This window comes from Bos taurus, chromosome 25 (genome assembly GCF_002263795.3).
Source record: "Bos taurus isolate L1 Dominette 01449 registration number 42190680 breed Hereford chromosome 25, ARS-UCD2.0, whole genome shotgun sequence".
Taxonomy (NCBI): domain Eukaryota; kingdom Metazoa; phylum Chordata; class Mammalia; order Artiodactyla; family Bovidae; genus Bos; species Bos taurus.
Genome location: NC_037352.1, coordinates 35518508 through 35542674, shown reverse-complemented (window position 1 = coordinate 35542674; position 24167 = coordinate 35518508). Strand labels below are relative to the sequence as shown.

Sequence of the window (24167 nt, the reverse complement as noted above, 5' to 3'; positions counted from 1 at the left end):
GAGAGGGTGTGCAGGGACATATGGTAGCTCTATTTTTAGATTTTTAAGGAAACTTCATGGTGTTTTCCTTAGTGGCTGGACCAATTTACATTCCCACCAACAGTCTAGGAGTCCCTTCTTTCCAAAAAACTCTGAAAAATCCTTGAAAGGACCCAAGAGGGAAAGAAACTGACTTCAAATATCTGGAGTCCATTGCTGTCTGAGGCCAATGCAGTTAAGAACTTTGGGGGCCATTTCCCCTCCTCTGCCCCACACACCAACCCACAGGGGACCAGTCACAGAAGCTGGAGAGGGAGGGAGAGAAAACACTTCCCTCCTTCCCTTTCTATTCTCTCTTCCCCCAACTGCCACTTGTGGCCAAGCACGCACTCTGGATGCAATTAGTTGGCCCTTGCTGGGGATGGGAAATTGCTATCCTCAGATGAAGATACAAGTGTTGATTGATACACCAACTAAACATTTCTAGGTACCAACATAAAGTGAATGTAGAACCCATCACCTGAGAAATACCAGGTAAGTCACAAGAGTGGCAAGATTTTTTTATCCAGAGACAAGGAAAACTCTTCCGCTGAATGAATTTTTAAAGACAGCGGAGGAGAAATAGACTTGCATTTAGTTATGCAACAAGTTCCAACTTAGTTCCAACAAGACTTTCTCATTAAGCCATGGATACAGGAATAAAGCCAATCAGGAGACAGGACTGACACAAGGCAAAGGGTGCTATCACCACATAAGGACTCTCAGAATTTTCGACTGACTCTCTCCCATCTCACTGGGCAGGTGCCTGTAAATACGGTGGTGGTGATGGTGATGATGGTAGTCGAGTCATTGGCTCTTATTTTGTTGGTCTCCAGTTTTTAAAATGTTAAATGTTGGTAATTTACATAAGGATGGGAAGAGATAGAGAAGCAGGTATGTTCTTAACTGTATCACTGTTATTTTCTATCACTGGGGGTCATGCCAACCCTCCCTGCTGTTAGGTACACTTGATGCTTGCCAGCAGTATTTCACCATGTACTCTATGAAAGTTGCTCAGTCGTGTCCGACTCTTTGTGATCCCATGGGCTATACAGTCCGTGGAATTCTCCAGGCTAGAATACTGGAGTGGATAGCTGTTCCCTTCTCCAGGGGATCTTCCCAACCCAGGGATCGAACCCAGGTCTCCCACACTGCAGGCAGATTCTTTACCAGTTGAGCCACTAGGGCAGCTCATGTACTCTATGGTCTCCCCCTACTTAAATCCTGTCCACTCTGCAAGCTTACCTCTTGGGGGAACTCCCCTCTCCAACTCCACTATGATGCTCAAGAACTCTTAGCTAAGGAGATGCATTCATTTACAGAGGCAAAAGGGAACCCAGCCAAGGGAAGAGACTCATGCAAGTTCATGTAGCAGGATTCGATCTCTGGGAAGAGAATTCAGGGCCCTGCAGCAAGTCTAAGGCAGCAAGTCTGTATCAGTTAGGGTGGAGGTAGAGCAAAAGTGGGCAGGCTCACTCCTAGAGAAAGGTTCTACCAAGCAGTGGTGAGAAAACCGGCTCTTATTTGCACAGTAGTGTGGAGTCAGTGGGGGCTCAGACACTGGGATCGGGGGCTGTGGGGCAGGTGGGTGGGTGGGTGGGGCTGTGAGGTGAGGAGGGGTGAGGCCAGGCCTAGAAGAAGGTGAGGTGAGTAGAAGCCGGGAGGCCGCAGCTCTCCTCGTGCTCCTCAAACAGTTGCTCCAGAGCCTTCATGTACAGCGTGTGATAGCGGTCCACCTGCTCCTCGGTGGGCTGTGGGCACTGGGGCACCGGGATGGGGCGGCCCACTGCAGGGACAAGGGGACACAGGTCAGGGGAGGGGCCTCGGCTGCCCATGCAGCTCACATTGGCCTTCTTCCCTGGACACGGGCGCTCACCCACAGTGGTGATGGGTCTGCAAGGGCACCAGGCCCCAGGACTTGGCTGAGAAGAGACCACGGCCCCAGAAGATGTAAGGAGAAATGCCCACGAACTTCTTGATGGTGACCTGGTGACCTGGAACAGACGCTGCCAGGAGTCTGGGGCAAAAGCCTTAACTCTGAAGATGTCAAGAGACGAGAGAAGAGGGCTAGTCACATAAGGGGCTCTGGGAGGGCCCCCACATTCTTCCTCCACAGGTTCCCACTTCCCAAGGCCATTTGAAGCACTTTGTAGGCCAAATGATGTTACTACAAGGAAAGATCTGGAAGAAGGGACTTATGTTTCTTTTTTTAAAAAAATATTTTTATTTAGTTGTTTGGTTCTGCCATGTCTTTGCTGGGGCATGTGGGATCTAGTTCCCTGATCAGGGATCAAATCCAGGTCCCCTGCATTGGGAGTATGGTGTCTTACCCACTGGACCACCAGGGAAGTCCGGGACTCATGGTTCTTAAGACGAATGTGTACTGGGCCACTGTATATACATTTTCTCATACAGTCTCAACTTCAACGCCGTGGCAAGGTGGGTGTTCACCCTATTTCACAAGTAAAGAAGCCTGCAAGGTCTTGCTTGAAGGATTTCATAAAGCAATGAACTATGGGCATCCAAGACACTGGGTCCAGCGATTTGCACTGTGATCCCGTCTCTCTCTGCGTAGGAGGAAGCCCAGGGAATGGGCACCAGGGCTGGGCACAGAGGAAACACCCAAGGTCTGCCTAGAGCGCCCTCTAGCGGTGGTCACGGTGGAAGCTCTGGGGACACACAGTCCACCTCCAGGGGGCGGGTGTGTAGGCATAGAGTGTAGATCCCCAGACATACAGTGAGGTGGGCCACCGCTCACCCGTGCCTCAGTGCCAGCCGGACAAAACCTTTACAGTTCTGGAGAATGAGGCAGTGCTCCCCTGGGATGGCATGCAAGGCCTCATGGGCTGCCCCGACCATAATGATCAAAGCCTGGCCGAGCTGGGGCTGGGACAGAATAAAATCCAGGCTCTGATGGGTCATGGAACGTGCTCCTGTGGACAAGAGGGGGTGCAGGAACAGATCTTACCCACTCTTGGCTCCCTAGGCTCTTCTCCCTTTAGCACAGGAAGAGTGAGATCCCACCCCTTTCTTTCCAAACTCCTTACCCCTGTCCCCCTGCCCCTCAGTCCGTGAACCCTACAGCACCTCTCCCAGCAAGGATCCGGGACCCTTGCTCCAAAGCCACTTCCTGACCCTACACTGTGAGTTCAAGCCGAGTGCCTGTGGTAGGCTGTGAGTGGGGACCACTCCAGCCAGATGGAGTTGCCTTCTGTCACTCGACTCGAGACTTACCATAGGACATAACATAGTCTCAGTAGACTGGGAGGCTGAAGAGCCTGTTCAATATCGCCACCGAGAACTGAAGCCCTGGGAACTGTTGGGAGGAGCCAGTGCCCTCCGTGAGGAAGTTACAGAAGCTTCCGATGGCCAAGATCCCATGTGGGTGGATGACAAGTACATAGTCCCATCTGAGGGCAGCTCTGCTGTTTTTATCAGCTGTAGGGGGCAGGGGACAGGGTGAGGGAAATAAGCAGAGAAGCCTTACGGGAGAAGACCTCCCTCCGCACTAACAGACGTCAGAGTTCAGAATCAAAGATGGGGTCAAGGGCACACGGTTCACTCTTGAAACACCACCACACTCGCTGCCCCATTGACTGAACTGAAGCAGCCGTCATAGGGAGAGGTGAGGAGGGGTGACGAGGTGGCGGGGTAGGGGAGAGGGAGGGGGAGAGCATCCATTGGAGGGTGTCCTGTTACCTTAATGGGGAGATAATCACTCAGGTGTTTCCAAAGAGCCCAGTTCCTCGTCCACTGACAACACCTTCCTCCTTGAGCAGAGCGATAAGGGCGGGGGAAGAATTCCTACAGACAGCCTTTATCACCTCTTCTGCCCGGGCCCTTGTTTAAGCACTCACCTCGGTGGGGTGTGTCCCTGGTCCAGGAATAACCACACCGAGTAGAGAACAGAGAGCCACCAGAGGGAAGTGAAGAGGAGAAAGGAGGCAAGAAAGGAAAAGAAAGGGCCTGGGTACAAAGGAGAAAGGAGAATGATTTAGATTCTGGAACTGCAGTGACTTCTCCACCCTCACCAATGAGACCCCTGCCGGTCTCCCAGCTGGACTTCTGGGCACCCCCTCCCTGGTCCTAGAGGTCCGAGTGACAGTGGGCTCCAGCCTTTCTCTTCCACCCTCCCCTCTTTCCATCTTCCCTAGTGGACCCCAGCTCGGTTCCCCTCACCCATGAAGAGGAAACAGAACACGTATTTGTAGATGCTCAGTACTTTAGGGTTTTCATGCTGGGGGAGGGCAGTGGGGCGGTGGAGACTCCCAGGTGCTCCCCTTCTGCCAGCCGGGCTCCCGGACTGGATGCTGGAAGCCTTTCTGGTCTCAGTGACCAAGCCCTTGTGGCCTCCAGGGATCGCCTGTGGATGTGGAGACTATGTTCAGAGCCCCAGAGATCTCCAGCCTCCCTGCACTTATCATGAACTTCTCCAGTGGGTTGGTCTGGGCTGGCCACTACCTGGGGCTGGGAGGCAGGGAGGTGGCAGGGGACATGCCACCGAGGTCCACCCCTGGGTGCAGTAGAAATCTTGTTGGAAAGGGTTGCGGAAGAAGCCAGAGAGTCCACCCACTGGATCCCAGCCCTGACTGCATGATATCACAGATACTGGACGAGCGCACCCTAGTGTTCGCAGGTCTGGGAGTGTCTAGGCTACTCGGAGGCGTTACTCGGCACGGGGGTCTCAACCCTAAGGACAAACACAGTAATACCACATGTATATTCCCAGTGTGAAGTTCAGTCCCCACCCACACTCCTCCAGGGCCCTGCGGCTGCCTAGGTGATAAGGAGGTGTCTGTGCGCAGGGACCCCGTAGCACAGGGTGTGCTCTTGGAACAGCTGCCTGGGTGGCTCCACAGTGACCCCCTGCACCATGTCCACGTGTGTTGAGGCGGGCCACCTGGTTCACTGTATGTGGATCGGGGCCTGCAGTGTGGGCAGAAGAGGAATAAGACAGGTGGTCACTGAGACCCCTTCAGGTAAGTCCCTCTCCCTCCTGAGGGATCTAGTGGGACAGAGTTCAGGGCTGGTGGGTTTGCCAAATGCCAGCCTGGGGGTGGGGCTGGCACCAAGTATTCAGGTCCCAACTTAGGACCTTCACCTCCCAACCATGCGGGGGGCCTTGAGCCCAGGAGTGGGGAGCGGGCTGGGGAGCCTGGGAGCAGAGCAGGCAGAGGTTTCAGGTGTGGAAGGGCAGGAGGCCCTGGGGCCTGGAACATTCGCAGGGCCACTCTCAGCAGCAACCCAGTATTTCCTGCATCTTTCCACCCAGGACCCCGGCAGGTTCAGAAACTGTGGGAGGGCTCGTTCTCCCTCAGAGAGAAGACTGGCACTGGGGAGGCTCGGGGCACAGGGGACCCCTGACTCCAGGCCTTGGGGGCGGGGCTCCTCCCCAGCAGTGCTGCCCTAGAAACCCTGCCTGACCACCCCCGGGGTCCTCACCGGTGTTCCAGTGCCAGCTTGACAAATCCCTTCTGACTGCAGATCTGCAAGCTCAGCAATCTGATCTGGGATCTGGGCATTGACTCCAGCTGGTACCAGGGCCCATCCAAGGCCAGAGGTCTGGGCCAATGGGGCTCACCATGTGGGTGTGTACCCTGAATAGCAGGGCTCCCCGTTTTTCCCCGGGGCCTGGCCCTGAGGTGTAGAGGATGTGCAGGAAGCTTTAATCCCTAAGGAGTAGCTTAGGCCCCCGTGGAGAGACCTCTGGGGGCATGGCTTTGTGGGAAATGCTAAGGATTGGGGAGCCCCTCCAAAAGAGAGTCCACTGGGCTGTGGGCACATGCTCCAAGTGGTCGGGGGCCAGTGTTCACCTTGACCAGAATCTTGTTCAAGCCTGACCAGAGGCAGTGAGCCAGCATTTTTTCCAGGTTACTGGAAGTCCCCTTTCTTCGTGTTGTTATTTGGCCATACTTGGCTTTGTGGGATTTTAGTTCCCCAACCAGGAATTGAACCTGGGCCCTAGGTAGTATGAACTGAGTCCTATTCATTGTACCACCTGGGAATTCCTGGATCATCACTTGAAAAAAAATTAGACTTCCCTGATAGTCCAGCAGTTAGGAATCTTCCTGGCAAGTCAGGAGACACGGGTTCGATCCCTGGTCTGGGAAGATTCCACATGCCGTGAGGCAATTAAGCTCATGCAGCACAGCTACTGAGCTGCAGCCACAGATACTAAAACCCAAGAGCTCTGGAGTCTGTGCTTGGCAACACAGAAGCCACGGCAATGAGAAGCCCACGCACTGCGAGTAGAGTGTAGCCCCGGCTTGGTGCAACTAGAGTAAGCACTGCATGCAGCCAGAAAGATTCAATGCAGCCAAAAATAAAATATAAAAAAGAATTAAATTTAAAAAGTTATTGCAACTATTTAAAATTATTTACTTATTTATTACTGGCTGTGCTGGGTCTTTGTTGCTGTGCAAGGGCTTTCTCTGGTTGCAGTGAACAGGGTCTACTCTGCCTTGCTGGGCATGGACTTCTCATTGTGGTGCCTTCTCTTGTTTCAGGATACAGGCTCTGAGCTCATGGCTTCAGTAGTTGCGGCATCTGGGCTCAGTAGTTGCAGCACCCAGGCTTAGTGGCTGAGGCTCTTGGGCTCTAGGCATCCCAGGCTTCAACATTTGTGGCCCTCGGGTTCAGTTGCTCCATGGCGTGTGGGATCCTCTCCAACCAGAGACTGAACCTGTGTCCCCTGAACTGGCAGGTGGGCTCCCATCCATTGTACCACCAGGGAAATCTAAATTATTATGATTTTTAACAGTTACTTTCCATTTATAGTTCTTAAAAATATTGTCAATATTCCCTGTGTTGAACAAACATTATTGAGTCTACCTGGCATTCAATAGTTTGTGGTGACCTCCACTCCCCACTCCTACGTTGCCCCTGTCCTCACTGGAAGGACACTTCTGTTTTTTGTGGAGGTTACTCTTTTTTTTAATATTTATTTATTTGGCTGCATCAGGTCTTAGTGTCACACGGGATTTTCATTGCAGTGCAGGTTTAGCTGCTCTGCAGCATGTGAGACCTTACTTCCCTGACCAGGGATCAAACCTGTGTCCCCTGCATTGCAAGGCAGATTCTTAACCACTGGCCACCGGGCAAGTCCCAAGGTTACTTTCTTTTAGGAAAGTCTGATGCACACCCATGAGAAGCCTCTGTCACACATCACATTGTCTCCTGACACAAAGCACTTTCCCTCTGTCATGATGACTTTCTGATCAAAGTCTCCCACACACTATGAGCAACAAGAAGAGAATTGGGCTCATCACTGCAGCCGCCATGATGCATCCCTAGCACGTGGAGATGCTCCCTGAATGAAGGGTGGGTTAGTAGGAGACGGGATAGGCAGATTCTAGTATGGCTCAGGCTGGCACATCTTTCTCTCCCTGCGCCAGGTCTCACTCGCTTGCAGCTTCCTGGTCCAGGGACCTTTTGGCAAGAGATATTTCCTCCTGTCCCTGCTCAATCCACCTGCATCCAAGGGCAAGTGATGAGGGTGGTGGGGGCCAAGGGTGAGAGGGACTTTAGAGTCTGGCCAGAGTGATGCTCAGTCCACAAGAAATGGTGACACAGCCAGGGAGCTAGCCCCACCCACTGGAAGGAAGGCTCAATGGATGAAATTTTCATGGGAGTCTGGGTGGGAGGAAGGAAGAAGGACAATCTAGCTGTGGGTGCAAGTGGGGTGTCACAGGCTGGAAATGCCCAACGACAGTGGCTTTTTATTTTTATTTTTTCCTTTCTCAAGTTCAGTCTCACTCTGCTTATTTAATTACTTAACTGTTGGTAGCAAAACCATGAGAACTTTAGTCAAAATGAGCTGACCACACACCCAGGAGGAATCTGGAGTCTAATTATTTTGAGCGTAAACATGTGCCCAAAATGCTCTCGGGGCCGTGGGAAGGTCCAAGCGCACAGAGGGTGGAGATGACCGGGAGAGGGTGATGGGCGGGGGGCCGGCAGGGTCACTGAGTCCCCACTGCGCCTTCCGACTCGAGTGGCTCCAGCTTTAAGGGGACGAGCAAGTACACAGGGCCCAGTGGAGGCTGCACCACGGGCCTCAGAAGCAGGAGGACGTGTGGGTGACCCAGTGGGCCGATCCTCCTTGGAGGGCTTGGCAGAGTTGTGGGTGGTGAGGGAGACTTGTAAGCTTCTGACTGTTCGCTGTCAGCGATGGACCTCTTGGCGGCTTTTCGAGAAGCACTCCTGGGTGCTGCTGCACTTTTGGGAGCTGAGTTAGTTGGTCTTCTTCTCTCAAGAGTCAAGACGGGTTTCTTCGGGCTTCCCTGTCTTCATTTTTGATGGTCCTGGGGCTTCTTCACTGACACCTGATTTTGAGACAGACTCTGCTGCCTTGGGTTTCTTTGTTTTCTTCCCCAGCTTGGCTCGCAGCTGCATCTCCTCCATCCCGCTCTTCAGCAGCAGCTGCATCTCCTCCATCCCGCTCTTCAGCAGCAGCTGCATCTCCTCCATCCCGCTCTTCAGCAGCAGCTGCATGCATCTCTCCATCCGCTCTTCAGCAGCAGCTGCACTCCTCCATCCCGCTCTTCAGCACAGCTGCATCTCCTCCATCCCGCTCTTCAGCAGCAGCTGCATCTCCTCCATCCCCAGCAGCTGCATCTCCTCCATACCGCTCTCAGCAGCAGCTGCAATCTCCTCCATCCCGCTCTTCAGCAGCAGCTTGCATCTCCTCCATCCCGCTCTTCAGCAGCAGCTGCATCTCCTCCATCCCGCTCTTCAGCAGCAGCTGCATCTCCTCCATCCCGCTCTTCAGCAGCAGCTGCATCTCCTCCATCCCGCTCTTCAGCAGCAGCTGCATCTCCTCCATCCCGCTCTTCAGCAGCAGCTGCATCTCCTCCATCCCGCTCTTCAGCAGCAGCTGCATCTCCTCCATCCCGCTCTTCAGCAGCAGCTGCATCTCCTCCATCCCGCTCTTCAGCAGCAGCTGCATCTCCTCCATCCCGCTCTTCAGCAGCAGCTGCATCTCCTCCATCCCGCTCTTCAGCAGCAGCTGCATCTCCTCCATCCCGCTCTTCAGCAGCAGCTGCATCTCCTCCATCCCGCTCTTCAGCAGCAGCTGCATCTCCTCCATCCCGCTCTTCAGCAGCAGCTGCATCTCCTCCATCCCGCTCTTCAGCAGCAGCTGCATCTCCTCCATCCCGCTCTTCAGCAGCAGCTGCATCTCCTCCATCCCGCTCTTCAGCAGCAGCTGCATCTCCTCCATCCCGCTCTTCAGCAGCAGCTGCATCTCCTCCATCCCGCTCTTCAGCAGCAGCTGCATCTCCTCCATCCCGCTCTTCAGCAGCAGCTGCATCTCCTCCATCCCGCTCTTCAGCAGCAGCTGCATCTCCTCCATCCCGCTCTTCAGCAGCAGCTGCATCTCCTCCATCCCGCTCTTCAGCAGCAGCTGCATCTCCTCCATCCCGCTCTTCAGCAGCAGCTGCATCTCCTCCATCCCGCTCTTCAGCAGCAGCTGCATCTCCTCCATCCCGCTCTTCAGCAGCAGCTGCATCTCCTCCATCCCGCTCTTCAGCAGCAGCTGCATCTCCTCCATCCCGCTCTTCAGCAGCAGCTGCATCTCCTCCATCCCGCTCTTCAGCAGCAGCTGCATCTCCTCCATCCCGCTCTTCAGCAGCAAGCTGCATCTCCTCTCCATCCGCTCTTCAGCAGCAGCTGCATCTCCTCCATCCCGCTCTTCAGCAGCAGCTGCATCTCCTCCATCCCCTCTTCAGCAGCAGCTGCATCTCCTCCATCCCGCTCTTCAGCAGCAGCTGCATCTCCTCCATCCCGCTCTTCAGCAGCAGCTGCATCTCCTCCATCCCGCTCTTCAGCAGCAGCTGCATCTCCTCCATCCCGCTCTTCAGCAGCAGCTGCATCTCCTCCATCCCGCTCTCAGCAGCAGCTGCATCTCCTCCATCCCGCTCTTCAGCAGCAGCTGCATCTCCTCCATCCGCTCTCAGCAGCAGCTGCCTCTCCTCCATTCCCGCTCTTCAGCAACAGCTGCATCTCCTCCATCCCGCTCTCAGCAGCACTGCATCTCCTCCACCCCGCTCTTCAGCAGCAGCTGCATCTCCTCCACCCCGCTCTTCAGCAGCAGCTGCATCTCCTCCATCCCGCTCTTCAGCAGCAGCTGCATCTCCTCCATCCCCGCTCTTCAGGCAGCAGCTGCATCTCCTCCATCCCGCTCTTCAGCAGCAGCTGCATCTCCTCCATCCCCGCTCTTCAGCCAGCAGCTGCATCTCCCTCCATTCCCGCTCCTTCAGCAGCAGCTGCATCTACCTCCATCCCGCTCTTCCCAGCCCAGCAGCCCGCCACTCCTCCCTCCATCCCCGCCGCTCTTTCAGCAGCCAGCCTGCATCTCCTCCATCCCGCTCTTCAGCAGCAGCTGCATCTCCTCCATCCCGCCTTCAGCAGCAGCTGCATCCCTCCATCCCGCTCTTCAGCAAGCAGCATGCATCTCCCCATCCCTTCGGCATGCAGGCCTGCTCCTCCGTTCAGCAGCAGCGTGCATCTCCTCCATCCCGCTCTTCAGCAGCAGCTGCATATCCTCCATCCCGCTCTTCAGCAGCAGCTGCATCTCCTCCATCCCGCTCTTCAGCAGCAGCTGCATCTCCTCCATCCCGCTCTTCAGCAGCAGCTGCATCTCCTCCATCCCGCTCTTCAGCAGCAGCTGCATCTCCTCCATCCCGCTCTTCAGCAGCAGCTGCATCTCCTCCATCCCGCTCTTCAGCAGCAGCTGCATCTCCTCCATCCCGCTCTTCAGCAGCAGCTGCATCTCCTCCATCCCGCTCTTCAGCAGCAGCTGCATCTCCTCCATCCCGCTCTTCAGCAGCAGCTGCATCTCCTCCATCCCGCTCTTCAGCAGCAGCTGCATCTCCTCCATCCCGCTCTTCAGCAGCAGCTGCATCTCCTCCATCCCGCTCTTCAGCAGCAGCTGCATCTCCTCCATCCCGCTCTTCAGCAGCAGCTGCATCTCCTCCATCCCGCTCTTCAGCAGCAGCTGCATCTCCTCCATCCCGCTCTTCAGCAGCAGCTGCATCTCCTCCATCCCGCTCTTCAGCAGCAGCTGCATCTCCTCCATCCCGCTCTTCAGCAGCAGCTGCATCTCCTCCATCCCGCTCTTCAGCAGCAGCTGCATCTCCTCCACCCCGCTCTTCAGCAGCAGCTGCATCTCCTCCATCCCCGCTCTTCAGCAGCAGCTGCATCTCCTCCATCCCGCTCTTCAGCAGCAGCTGCATCTCCTCCATCCCGCTCTTCAGCAGCAGCTGCATCTCCTCCATCCCGCTCTTCAGCAGCAGCTGCATCTCCTCCATCCCGCTCTTCAGCAGCAGCTGCATCTCCTCCATCCCGCTCTTCAGCAGCAGCTGCATCTCCTCCATCCCGCTCTTCAGCAGCAGCTGCATCTCCTCCATCCCGCTCTTCAGCAGCAGCTGCATCTCCTCCATCCCGCTCTTCAGCAGCAGCTGCATCTCCTCCATCCCGCTCTTCAGCAGCAGCTGCATCTCCTCCATCCCGCTCTTCAGCAGCAGCTGCATCTCCTCCATCCCGCTCTTCAGCAGCACTCTCACGCCTTCCTTGGTGCTGTTGAGCCCGATGACCTCGTCCCCTCCTGGAAGGCAGCCCTGCACGTGTGACAAACTTCTGCTTCGATCTCTTTGAGGGCTTACCCGGAAAACACACAATCAAAGCACCGGAAGAAGCAATAGCTGTGTTGGCTGTTCATCTCCAAGCCCACGAGGGGGCAGATGAAATGTGCCCGCTGGAGGTCGTCATGCTTGGCACCTTTAGGGTTTCCTTGATCGCCTTCCCAGGTGGGGTTGTCCGAGAGCCTCAGTTCTGTCACATTCTTAATGCTTTTAATGTGAGAGGCTGCCTTCCCAAGAGCCTTTACAGAAGATTTGGCCAGTAAAAACTCAGTGACGGCATCTTTGTTGTAAAGTCTGCCAAGTTCACAGGCAACTACTGGTCATCTTAACATTTCCTGACTTAGAGTATAGCAGTTCCACTTGGCCACTAATTCAGCATCCTTGTTGACCTTCTCAACCTTCTTTGGCCCCTTCACCGGTTTATGACTCTTAGGGACTGTTCCCTGTTGCAACCCACCCGCAAGCCAACAGAGTCCAGAGCAATCACCTACACCAGCAATTTCTGGAGCCCAGCAATTTCCGGCCCTGTTTGGTTTTTAAAAGGACTTCTGCAAGGGAACATTGGGAGGTAAATTCAGGAAAGCAGCTGGTGCAAGGCTGGGGAGGACCAAGCTAAAGGGGCCTGCTCTGCTGTCCTCAGGGCATCTCCAGGGGTCTCTGCAAGGCTCTGATTGCCTCGTTGGGACTGGAGGCAAGACCAACTCAGGAGGTTTACTTTTTTCAAAGCTGCTTTCCATCCCCCACTTACAGGAAGCTCTCATGTGTTGACCCTCCGGATTCCCCTTCTCTGGATCCCATGGCACTAAAGCTTAGATCCAAGAAGCCACAGTAAGCTTCCAATCTGTCTTCCCTCCTAGAACACATGGTCCAGCACCGTCCCTGGACCCCAGCCAGGGCTATGCCTCCCTCATCCTTCCTGCACGGGAGAAGATGCCATCAGGTGAGGAGAGAACTGGGAATGGGAGACGGTGACTGTGCTGGGGTGGGAGGCTCTCATCTTATCCTGACAAGGGAAGTCCTTCTTTGGGTCCGGCCTTACACAAGCCCTTCTTGTCTCTAGCAATATTACACATGGGATCCAGGAATGCTTCCAGGCTCCTGTGTGCAAGCCTACTAAGTCACTTCAGTCATGTCTGACTCTTTGAAATCCTATGGACTATAGACTTCCAGGCTCCTCTGTGCATGGTATTCTCCAGGCGAGAACACTAGTGTGGATTGTCATGCCCTTGACCAGGGGATCTTCCCGACCCAGGGATCAAACCTGAGTCTCCTGTGTCTCCTGCATTGCAGGAAGATTCTTCACTGCTAAGCCACCAGGAAAGCACTTCCAGGCTCCTCAGTTTAGTTTGGTCACTCAGTTGTGTCTGACTCTTTGTGACCCCCATGTACTGCAGCACGCCAGGGTTCCCTGTCCATCACCAACTCCTGGAGCTTGCTCAAGCTCATGTCCATGGAGTCAGCAATGCCATCCAACCATCTCATTCTCTATTGTCCCCTTCTCCTCCTGCCTTTAATCTTTCCCAGGATTAGGGTCCTTTCCAATGAGTCAGTTCTTCACAGCAGGTGGCCAAATTATTGGAGCTCTGGCTTCGGCATCAGTCCTTCCAATGAATATTCAGGACTGATTTCCCTTAGGATGGACTGGTTTGATCTCCTTGCAGTCCAAGGGACTCTCAAGAGTCTTCTCTCCAACACCACAGTTCAAAGCATCAATTCTTCAGCGCTCAGTTTTCTTTGTAGTCCAACTCTGACATCTATACATAACTACTTGAAAAACCATAGCTTTGACTAGATGGACCTTTGTTGGCAAAGTAATGTCTCTGGTTTTTAATATGCTGTCTAGGTTGGTCATAGCTTTTCTTCCAAGGAGCAAGTGTATTTTAATTTCATGGCTGCAGTCACCATGTGCAGTGATTTTGGAGCCCAAGAAAATAGAGTCTGTCACTATTTCCATTGTTTCCCCATCTATTTGCCATGAAGTGATGGGATCAGATGCCACGATCTTCATTTTTTGAATGCTGAGTTTTAAGCCAGCTTTTTCACTCTCCTCTTTCACTTTCATCGAGGCTCTTCAGTTCCTCTTTGCTTTCTGCCGTAAGTGTGGTGTCATCTGCATATCTGAGGTTATTGATATTTCTCCAGGTAATCTTGGTTTCAGCTTGTGCTTCATCCAGCCTGGCATTTTGCATGATGTACTCTGTATATGAGTTAAATAAGCAGGGTGACAAAATATAGCCTCGATATACTCCTTTCTCAGTTTGGAACTGGCCTATTGTTCCATGTCCGGTTCTAACTGTTGCTTCTTGACCTGCATACAGATTCTTAGGAGGCAGGTCAGGTGGTCCAGTATTCCCATCTCTTTCAGAATTTTCCACAGTTTGTTGTGATCCACACAGTCAAAAGCTTTGGCATAGTCAAAAAGCAGAAATAGATGTTTTTCTGGAACTCTCTTGCTTTTTTGATGATCCAACGGATGTTGGCAATTTGATCTCTGCTTCCTCTGCCTTTTCTAAACCCAGCTTAAACATCTGGAAGTTCTTGGTTCATGTACTGTTGAAGCCTGGCTTGGAGAATTTTGAGCATTACTTTGCTAGGGTGTGAGATGAGTGCAATTGTGCGATAGTTTAAACATTCTTTGGCATTACCTTTCTTTGGGATTGGAGTGAAAATTGACCTTTTCCAGTCCTGAGGCCACTGCTGAATTTTCCAAATTTGCTGGCATATTGAGTGCAGCACTTTCACAGCATCATCTTTTAGGATTTGAAATAGCTCAGCTGGAATTCCTTCACTTCCACTAGCTTTGTTTGTAGTGATACTTCTTAAGGCCAACTTGACTTTGGACTCCAGGATATCTGGCTCTAGGTGAGTGATCACATCATTGTGATTATCTGGGTCATTAAGATCTTTTTTGTAGAGTCCTTCTGTGTATTCTTGCCACAGTTTCTTAACATCTTCTGCTTCTATTATGTCCATACAATTTCTGTCCTTTATCGTGCCCATCCTTGCATGAAATGTTCCCTTGGTATCTCTAATTTTCTTGAAGAGATCTTTAGTCTTTCTCATTCTATTGCTTTCTTCTATTTCTTTGCATTTTCACTGAGGAATGCTTTCTTATCTCTCCTTGCTATTCTTTGGAACTCTGAATTCAGGGTATATCTTTCCTTTACTCCTTTGCCTTTCGGTTCTCTTCTTTTCCCAGATATTTTTAAGGCCTCCTCAGACAACCATTTTGCCTTTTTGCATTTCTTTTTCTTGGGGATGATCTCGATCACTGCCTTCTGTACAATGTCATGAACCTCCATCCATAGTTCTTCAGGCACTCCTTCTATCAGACCAAATCCCTTGAATCTATTTGTCACTTCCACTGTATAATCGTAAGGAATTTGATTTAGGTCATACCTGAATGGTCTAGTGGTTTTCCCTACTTTCTTCAATTTAAGTCTGAATTTTGCAATAAGGAGTTCTTGATCTGAGTCACAGTCAGCTCATAGTCTTATTTTTGCTGATTGTATAGAGCTTCTCCTTCTTTGGCTGCAAAGAATATAATCAATCTGATTTCAGTACTGACCATCTGGTGATGTTCATGTGTAGAGTCTTCTCTTGTGTTGTTGGGAGAGGGTGTTTGCTATGACCAGTGCGTTCTTTTGTCAAAACTCTGTAAGCCTTTGCCCTGTTTCATTTTGTACTCCAAGGTAAAATTTGCCCGTTACTCCAGGTATCTCTTGACTTCCTATTTTTGAATTCCAGTCCCCTATGATGAAAAGGACATCTTTTTCGGGGTGTTAGTTCTAGAAGGTCTTGTAGGTCTTCATAGAACCATTCAACTTCAGCTTCTTCAGCATTACTAGTTGGGGCATAGATTTGGATTACTGGGATGTTGAATGGTTTGCCTTGGAAACGAACAGAGACCATTCTGTCGTTTTTGAGATTGCATCCAAGTACTGCATTTTGGACTCTTTTGTTCTGTACGAGGGCTACTCCATTTCTTCTAAGGGATTCCTGCCCATAGTAGTAGATATAATGGTCATCTGAGTTAAATTCACCCATTCCAGTCCATTTTAGTTCACTGATTCCTAAAGTGTTGATGTTCACTCTTACCATCTCCTGTTTGACCACTTCCAATTTGCCTTGATTCATGGACCTAACATTCCAGGTTCCTATGCAATATTGTTCTTTGCAGCATCCGACTTTACTTCCATCACCAGTCACATCCACAACTGGGTGTTGTTTTCCCTTTGGCTCCATCTCTTCATTCTTTCTGGAGTCATTTCTCCACTGATCTCCAGTAGCATTTTGGGCACTACTGACCTGGAGAGTTCATCTTTCAGCATCATATCTTTTTGCCTTTTCCTACTGTTCATGGGGTTCTCAAGGCAAGAATACTTTAAGTGGTTTACCATTCCCTTCTCCAGTGGACCACATTTTGTCAGAACTCTCCACCATGACCCGTCCGTCTTGAGTGGCCATACACGGCATGGCTCATAGTTTCACTGAGTTAGACAAGGCTGTGGTCCATGTGATCAGATTGGTTAGTTTTCTGTGATTGTGATTTTCACCCTGTCTTCCCTCTGACAGATAAGGATAAGTCAGAGGAAGCTTCCTGATGGGAGAGACTGACTGTGAGGGAAACTGGGTCTTGTTCTGATGGGCTGGGCCATGCTCAGTAAATCTTTAATCCAATTTTCTGTTGATGGATGGGGCTGTGTGCTCTCCCTGTTTTTTGACTGAGACCAAACTATGGTGGAGGTAATGAAGATAATGGGGGCCTCCTTCAAAAGGTCCTGTGCCACACTCAGTGCCCCTGACTCTGCAGCAGGCCACTGCCAACCTAGGCCTCCACCGGAGATTCCTGGCACTCACAGGCAAGTCTGGGTCAGTCTCCTGTGAGGTTACTGCTCCTTTCTCCTGGGTCCTGGTGCACACAGGTTTTGTTTGGGCCCTCCAAGAGTCTGTTTCCCCAGTCCTGTGTAAGTTCTGTAATCAAATTCCACTGGCCTTCAAAATCAAATTCCCTGGGGGTTCTCGGTCCTTTTTGCCAGATCCCCAGATTGGGAAATCTGTTGTGGGTCCTAGAACTTTCTTAACAGTGTGAGAATTTATTTGGTATAATTGTTCTGTAGTTTGTGGGTTATCTGCTTGGTGGATTTATTGGTAGGGTTAATGGCAACCTCCAAAAGGGCTTATGCCACATGATGTGTGACCCAGGTCTGCTGCATCCAGAGTCCCTGCCCCTGTGGCAGGCCACTGCTGACCTCTACAGGAGACATGCAACACTCACAGGCAGGTCTGGCTCAGTCTCTGTGGGTTCTCTGGGTGCTGCTGTGCCCAAGGTGTTGTTTGAGCCCTCCAAGCATACCTGGTGGGTGTGAGGCTTGGTTCTAAAGGCAATTATGGCCCTCCTACCATCTTGCGAAGGCTTCTCCTTTGCCCTTGGATGTGGGGTATCTTTTTTTCGTGGGATCCAACATTCTCCTGTCAATGGTTGTTCAGCAGAGAGTTGTAATTTTGGAGTTCTTCCAGGAGAAGATGATTGCACATCCTTCTGCTACGCCATCGTGACCTCAGCCTGTGTGCAGGAATAGAGTGTAGATCCCCAGAGACACTGTGAGGTTCTGACCACTGAAGGCAGCCCTGTCAGGGCACCCATTCACCCGTGTCTCAGTGCCAGGTGGACGAAGCCTTTACGATTCCGGAGAGTGAGGCCATGCTCCCCTGGGACAGCATACAGGGCCTCATTGGCTCCCCAACCACCATGGGCACAGCCCTGCTGAGCTGTGGTTGAGACAAAATAAAATCCAGGCTCTGACAGTTCACAGAACATAGTCTTATAGGTATGAGGAGGTTCAGGAAGAGTTAGTGCCCCTCATGGGCCCGATAGTCCCTCACCTCTCCCTTTAGCACACTGAATATTAGACATCACCCCATTCTCTCCACATTCCCTACCCCTGTGCCTCTGTCCACATGTCCTACAGTGCCTCTCCCAGCACGGATGCAGGACACATGGGCCAAGCCACCCCCTGACCCCCACTGTGAACCTGGCCAATTCAAGCCAAGTGCCTGGGGTGGGTGGTGACTGGGGGTCACTCTGGCCAGATTGGGGTGGGGTCACCCTCTGTCACTCAACTCAAACTCACCACAGGACATAATGTACTTTTGACAGACTGGCATGTACAAGAGGCCATTCAACACGGCCAGTAAGAACCAAAGCCCTGGGAACTGCTGGGAGGAGCCAGTGCTCTCAGTGCAGGAGTTACAGAAGCTTCCGAAGCCCATGGTCCCATGTGGATGGGACACTAGAACGTAGCTCCTGTCTGGGGGCACCTCTACTGTTTTCACCAGCTGTGGTAGCAGGGGGCAGGATGAAGGAAAGAAAGCAGAGAAGGCAGGCCCCCAGCTGAAAGGACTTCCCTCCCCACCAAGAGACCTGAGAGATCAGGGTCTAAGATGCGGTCGAAGGCACAAGGGTCCACTCTGGAACACCATCCCACCCCCTGCCCCATTACCTGAACGTAAGCAGCCAGAGGTGAGAGTCCATCGTGGGGAGGAGAGAGGAGGTGGGAGGTAAGGGAGCGGGAGGAGTGGAGCATCCCTTGGAGGGTGACCTGCTACCTTAATGGGGAAATAATCGCTCAGGTGTTTCCACACAGTGCAGTTCTTCAACCACTGATTACGCCTTCCACCTTGGGCAGAGGGATAACGGGGGAAGAATCACTACAGACACCATTTATCACCTCCTTCTACCCGGGCCTTGTTTTTGTTGTTTACCTGCTAAGTTGTGTCTGACTCTCTGTGACCCCAAGGACTGCAGCATGCTAGCCTTCCCTGCCCTTCACTATTTCCCAGAGGTTGCTCACACTCATGTCCATTGAGTCCATGATGCCATCCAACCATCTCGTCCTCTGTCACCCCCTTCTCCTCCTGCCCTTGTTTAGCACTCACCTTGCTGGGGTGTGTCCCAGTCCAGGAATAACCATACCAAGTAGAGAACAGAGAGATACCAGAGCGAGGTGAAGAGGAGGAAGAAGCCAACAAGGGAAAAGAAAGGGCCTAGGGGAAAGTTGAGAAAGGAAAATGAGTTAGATTGTGAAACCGCAGTGACTTCTCCCCTCTACCCTCAGCAGTGAGATCCTTGCCCATTTCCCTGCTAGACTTTGGCATGCCCCTCCCTTTGCCCTGGTCCCGTAGCGGGTGCTCCAGCCTTCTTAGCCTACCTTCCCTTTTCCCACCTTCCCAAGTGGGCCCCTGCTCCCCTTACCTAGAAAGAGGAAACAGAGCACAAATTGGTAGGTGCTCAGTACTTCTAACCACTGTTTCTTTAGGGTTTTCATGCCGGGGGTGGGTGGTGGGGTGGTGGAGACTCCCAGGTGCTCCCCTTCAGCCAGCAGGGCTCCTGAACCAGGAAAAATGGGATGCAGGCTATGGTAGGAGCACAGGAAGCCTTTCTGGGCTGAGTGGTCAAGCACTTGAGGCCTCCCAGGATCACTTGTAGGGGGCTGTGTGTGGGGGGAGCCTCTTTGATCAGAGCTCCAGAGGTCTCCAGCCTCCACACACTTATCATGAACTGGTTGGTCTGGGCTGGTCTCTTCATGGGACTGGGAGATGGCCTAAGGGGTGTGCCATGGAGATCCAGCCCTCGGTGCATTAGAAATCATCGTGAGGAGGGTTGCAGAAGCCAGGACCTACTGGGTCCCAGCCCTGACTGTGTGATCTTGCGGATCCTGGAAGAGCGCGCACTTGTCTTTTCCGGTCTGGGAGTGTCTAGGCCACTCGGAGGCTGCCCACATTGCTCATAGCAGCCTTCTTCCCTGGAGCTGGGCACTTACCCACAGTAGTGATGAGTCTGGCCAAGGGCACCAGGCCCTAAGACTTGGCTGAGAAGAGACCACAGCCCCAGAGGACGCAAGGAGAAAAGTACATGAGCTGCTTGAAGGTGGTCTGAAACAGATGCTGCCAGGAGTCTGGGGCAGGAGGTTTAACTGTGAAGGCTTCATTCTCTCCAAAGGAGTACACGGGCACCAGAGTGACACTGGGAAGACAGAGGCGAGAAGAAGACATCAGGGGCTCTAGGAGCACCTCCCAGTTATCCCCCACTGGTTACCACTTCCCAAGTTCATTTGAGGCAAAGAGAGTTCTACTAAGATAGATCTGGGAGACGGGAATTACATTTCTTAAGAAGACTGATGCAGGGCCTTTCTGTATATAGTTTCTGATACTGTCTCTGTTACAACATGGTGGCAAGGGGAATACTAACACTATTTCACAAGTAAATGAGTTTGGAAGGTCTTACCTTCATGGCTGTCAGCAAGAATTTCAACAGAGGGCACATGAGCCCCAGGGTCCTGTGGTTAGCCCTGTGACCCTATCTCTCTTTTCGTGGGAGGAGCCTGGAGAATGGACACCGGTGGTGGGCACAGAAAAACACTCAAGGTCTGCCAGGATCGCTCTGTAGGTGGTCACAGTAGAAGCTCTGGGGACACACAGCCCACCTCCAGGGGGCGGGTGTGTAGGGATAAAGTGTAGATCCCCAGACACACTGTGAGGCTCTGACCTCACAAGGCAGCCCCGGCTGGGCCCCGGCTCACTCGTGCCTCAGTGCCAGGCCGAGAAAGCCTTTATGATTCCAGAGAGTGAGGCAGTGCTCCCCCGGATGGCATACAGGGCCTCGAGTTCTCCCCCAACCAGGATGACCACAGCCTGGCCACGCTGGGGCTGGGACAGGATAAAATCCAGTCTCTGGTGGCTTGCAGAACATAGTCCTGGAGGAAAGAAGGTATGCAAGAATTTTACAGTCCCATACTTGGCGCCCTATTCACTTACCCTACCTGTTGGCACACGAAGGCTGAGATAACCATCCCTTTCTTTCCAAACTCCCTACCCCTGTGCCCTTGTCAGCATGCCCCCTACAGCGCCTCTCTCCTTAAGGAGGCAGGACACTTGCTCGGAAACTATCCTCTAAAGCCCACTGTGAGCCCGGCCACTGTTCAAGTCAGGTTCCTGCTCCAGGTGGTGGTTGGGGGCACCTGTGATGGACACGGAGTTAGTTTGCTGTTTCCCACTGAGCTGAAGACCTACCACAGCCCATAATGTCATCGCGATAGACTGGGATGTAGAAGATGCTGTTCCTCATGCCTAACCAGGCCCGAAGCCCCGGGGTCAGGTGGGAGAATCCTGTGCTCTCAGTGCAGAAGTTACAGGAGGTTCTGATGCTGGTGGTCCCATGAGGGTGGGCTACCAGCACGTAGTTCCCATTGGGGGCCAACTCTTGGTTGTCACCAGCTGTTGGAGGTGGAGAGGATGATAAGAAAGGAGTAGAGAAAGCAGGATACCAGCTGTAAAGAGTCCCCTCTACACTAAGAAACTTCGGGGTTCAAGGTACGACAGTAGGGTCAAGTGCATCAGGGTTCCCTCTGAAACACCATCCCAAAACCTGCCCAGTGTGGGAACTTAGGCAACCGGGGCTCACACTCCAGCATGGGGAACGGTGAGGAGGTGAGAGCGGGTGGGGGAGAGGGTGGAGAGCATCCCTTGGAAATAATCCCTCAGGTGTTTCCAAACAGTCCAATTCCTCATCCACTGAGAACGCCTTCCTCCTTGGGCACAGATAAGGGGGGAGAATTCCTGGAAACACCCTTCACCTCTCACTGCCTGGCCCTTGTTTAGTGCTCACTTTGCTGGGGTATGTTCTGGTCCAGAAAGAAACCTTATGAAATGGAGAACAGAGAAACGGCGGAGGGAGGTGAAGAGGAGGTAGCAGGCGAGAAGAGACCAGGAAGGGCCTGGGGGAAAGATGAGGAAGAAAAAGGAATTAGCTTTCGGAAGCACACTGACTTCTCGCCTCCTGCTCACCAGTGAGATCTTTGCCCATCTCCCAGCCTGCCCTGTGTCCCTTCCCTTCCCAGGGCTTCGACGCAGGTGGGCCTCCAACCTTTCTTCCCCCACCCTTCCCCTTCCTTCTGTCCGCAGTAGAAGCATGGCCTTCTCCCCTCGCCCATGAAGAGGAAAGAGAGCGCGCTTTGGTAGGTGCTCAGTACTTCGAGCCTCTGTTTCTGCACGGTTTCCATGCTGCAGAAAGATGGGGGGCGGGGCGGTGGAGACTCCCAGGCACTGCCCTTCTGCTGCAGGGCTCCAGGTCCCCGGGGGCGGGGCAGGGGGCAGGGATAAAGGTTTCCGTAGGAGCCCAGGAAGCCTTTCTGGTGTGAGTGGCCAAGCCCTTGGGGCTTCGCAGGATTGCTGGGATGGAGAGCAACGTGTGGATGGGGAGACCCTGGGATCTGGACTCCAGATGTCTCGAGCCTCCTCTCAGTGATCACTGACCTTCTCCTGGGGTCGGATTGGGTCAGAATGGGTCAGGCTGGGCAATCTGTTGGGCGGGGTATGGGGCGTGCCACCCAGGTCCAGTGCTTGGATCATTAGGAATCTTTAGGAATCTGAGGGGGTCGGGTATCTGAAGAAGCCAGAGAACACACCCACTGCGACCCAGTGGAGACTGTGCGATCTGGAGTAGACAGCTGATCCTTAACGTGAGCCCCTGCTCTGTTTGTGGGTCTCCTGGAGTATCTAGGCCACTGGGAGGTGAGGCCGGGCATCGGGACTTCTGCCAAAACAAACACACGAACACTGCAGGTGTGTTCCATCTTTTTTTTAAGCTTAATGTACTTAAAAATATTTTAAAGCATTTTTTACATTTATATAAAAGCTGTATAGAAAATAGTGTTCTAATATGGAACACATCCCCACCTATGCTTTACCCTGTTGTAAACACCTTGCATTATTAGGAATGTTTGTTACAACTGATGGAACACATTTGACACAGGACTGTCAGCTAAAGTCTGTAGGTCCCATTCGGGTTCGCTCATTCTGTCCTGAAGTTCTGTGGGTTTTGACAAATATACCTACTATTACATAAAATACAGGATATCCTAATCATCGTAAAAATCCCCTATGCCCCATGAAAGTGTTAGTCACTCAGTCGTGTCCGACTCTCTGTGACCCATGGACTACTGATTTCCACCAAGGCTCCTCTGTCCTCAGAATGCTCCAAGCAAGAATAATGGGGTGGGTTGCCATTGCCTTCTCCAGGGGATCTTCCCTACCCAGGGATCGAACCTGGGAATCTGCACTGCAAGCAGTTTCTTTACCAACTGAGCCATCAGGGAAGACCCGATGCAGCATGATCCAGCCTTTAATTTCAGTCTCCAGCACAGTCACTGAGGCAGCTGCTGGGGCCCAGAGGTGCCCCTAGGTGAAGACGCCGTGCCTGTGTGCGGGGATGCCACAGCACGCCTTGTTCTCTTCCAACTGCTGCGACAGCGGCTCCATGTAGACTGCGTACACCTGTGCGCTTCTGGGCCTCCAGTCCACTGTACTGGGGTCGGGGACCCCACGTTGCCCAGAACAGGAGACAAGAAGGGTGGTCACAGAGCCACCTGCAGGCCCCTTCCCTCCCGCCGGGATCAACTAAGACAGAGTTCAGGGCTGGCGGAGTTGCAAGAGGCCAGCCTGGGGGCGAGGCTGGCAGCCAAGAAGTTGGGCCCCAGTCTGGGAACCTTCAGCCTGGGAGTAGCTGGCGGCGGCCAGGCATGAGAGCAGGGAGGGAAAACCCTGTGGATGGGCCTGTGGAAGGGCGGGAGGAGGCCCCGGGGGATAGCGGGGCTGGGGACGGGGAAAAGCGGAGGGACCCCTCTCCGTATGTGCTGCAGCGCTTCTCACCCAGGCGCTCGGCCAGTCTGAAATTGCTAGAAGATCTCGTTCTTCCCCAAAGAGAAGATAGCACTAGAGAGACCTGGGAGAGCAGGGGCTGCCTGACAGCAGAACTCTGCGCTCCTCCCCCACAGCGCTGCCCCAGAGGCCGCAGGCAGGCTGCTCTCCCATGTTCCCACCCTGACTTGAGAAATCCCTCTGATTGCAGCTGCGAAAGCAAAGCGATCCAGGCTGTGTCTCCGGGGCCTCTAGCGGCCAACCCATGGCTAGGACGGCCACCAGCCCTGGACAGGAGACAGGAGTCACGGGCCTTACAGGCGACACCAAAGCTGGTGAGGCAGGAGGACCTACCGTCTGAGTCTTCCAGAAAGAGGGAGGAGGGCACTGGGAGATGGAGCTGGACCAGATGCCCCCAGGGGGAGGAAGACAGGGAGGAGGTGACCGCAGGGACTGGGGGTCCTGAGACCCAGGGCTCCCCTGCTCACCAGCACACAGGATGTAGTCCTGGAAGACAGGAAGATGGATGCGATGGGGCAGCTGGAGTAGGTGGGGCTGGAGGCCAGGCAAGAGGCGGGAAAACCTCTGGTCTCTGTGCTGAGGGTGCTGAAGACCCCAAGGACCAGGAACCCAAGAGGGTGGAAGCTCCACCAAGAGGTAGTTGTGGGAGGGACCCATCTCTGTGAGCCTCCGGCTGGGGACACAGGGTGCACAGCAGGGGAGTGGGGGTGCCATGTTCGGACTTTGAGGGTGACTGTCCCAAGAGTCTACCCTGAAGCCCAGCTCGCACCCAGCACAGAGTTCCAGAGT

At 53.1% G+C, this 24167-nt stretch overlaps 2 pseudogenes; both read right to left on the bottom strand.

The window, feature by feature from the left end:
- Nucleotides 1-1624: 1624 nt before the first annotated feature.
- LOC100336647 (2-acylglycerol O-acyltransferase 3-like) lies at nt 1625-19037 on the bottom strand (annotated as a pseudogene).
- On the bottom strand, nt 8075-12193 carry LOC787739 (replication termination factor 2-like; annotated as a pseudogene).
- Nucleotides 19038-24167: the final 5130 nt, after the last annotated feature.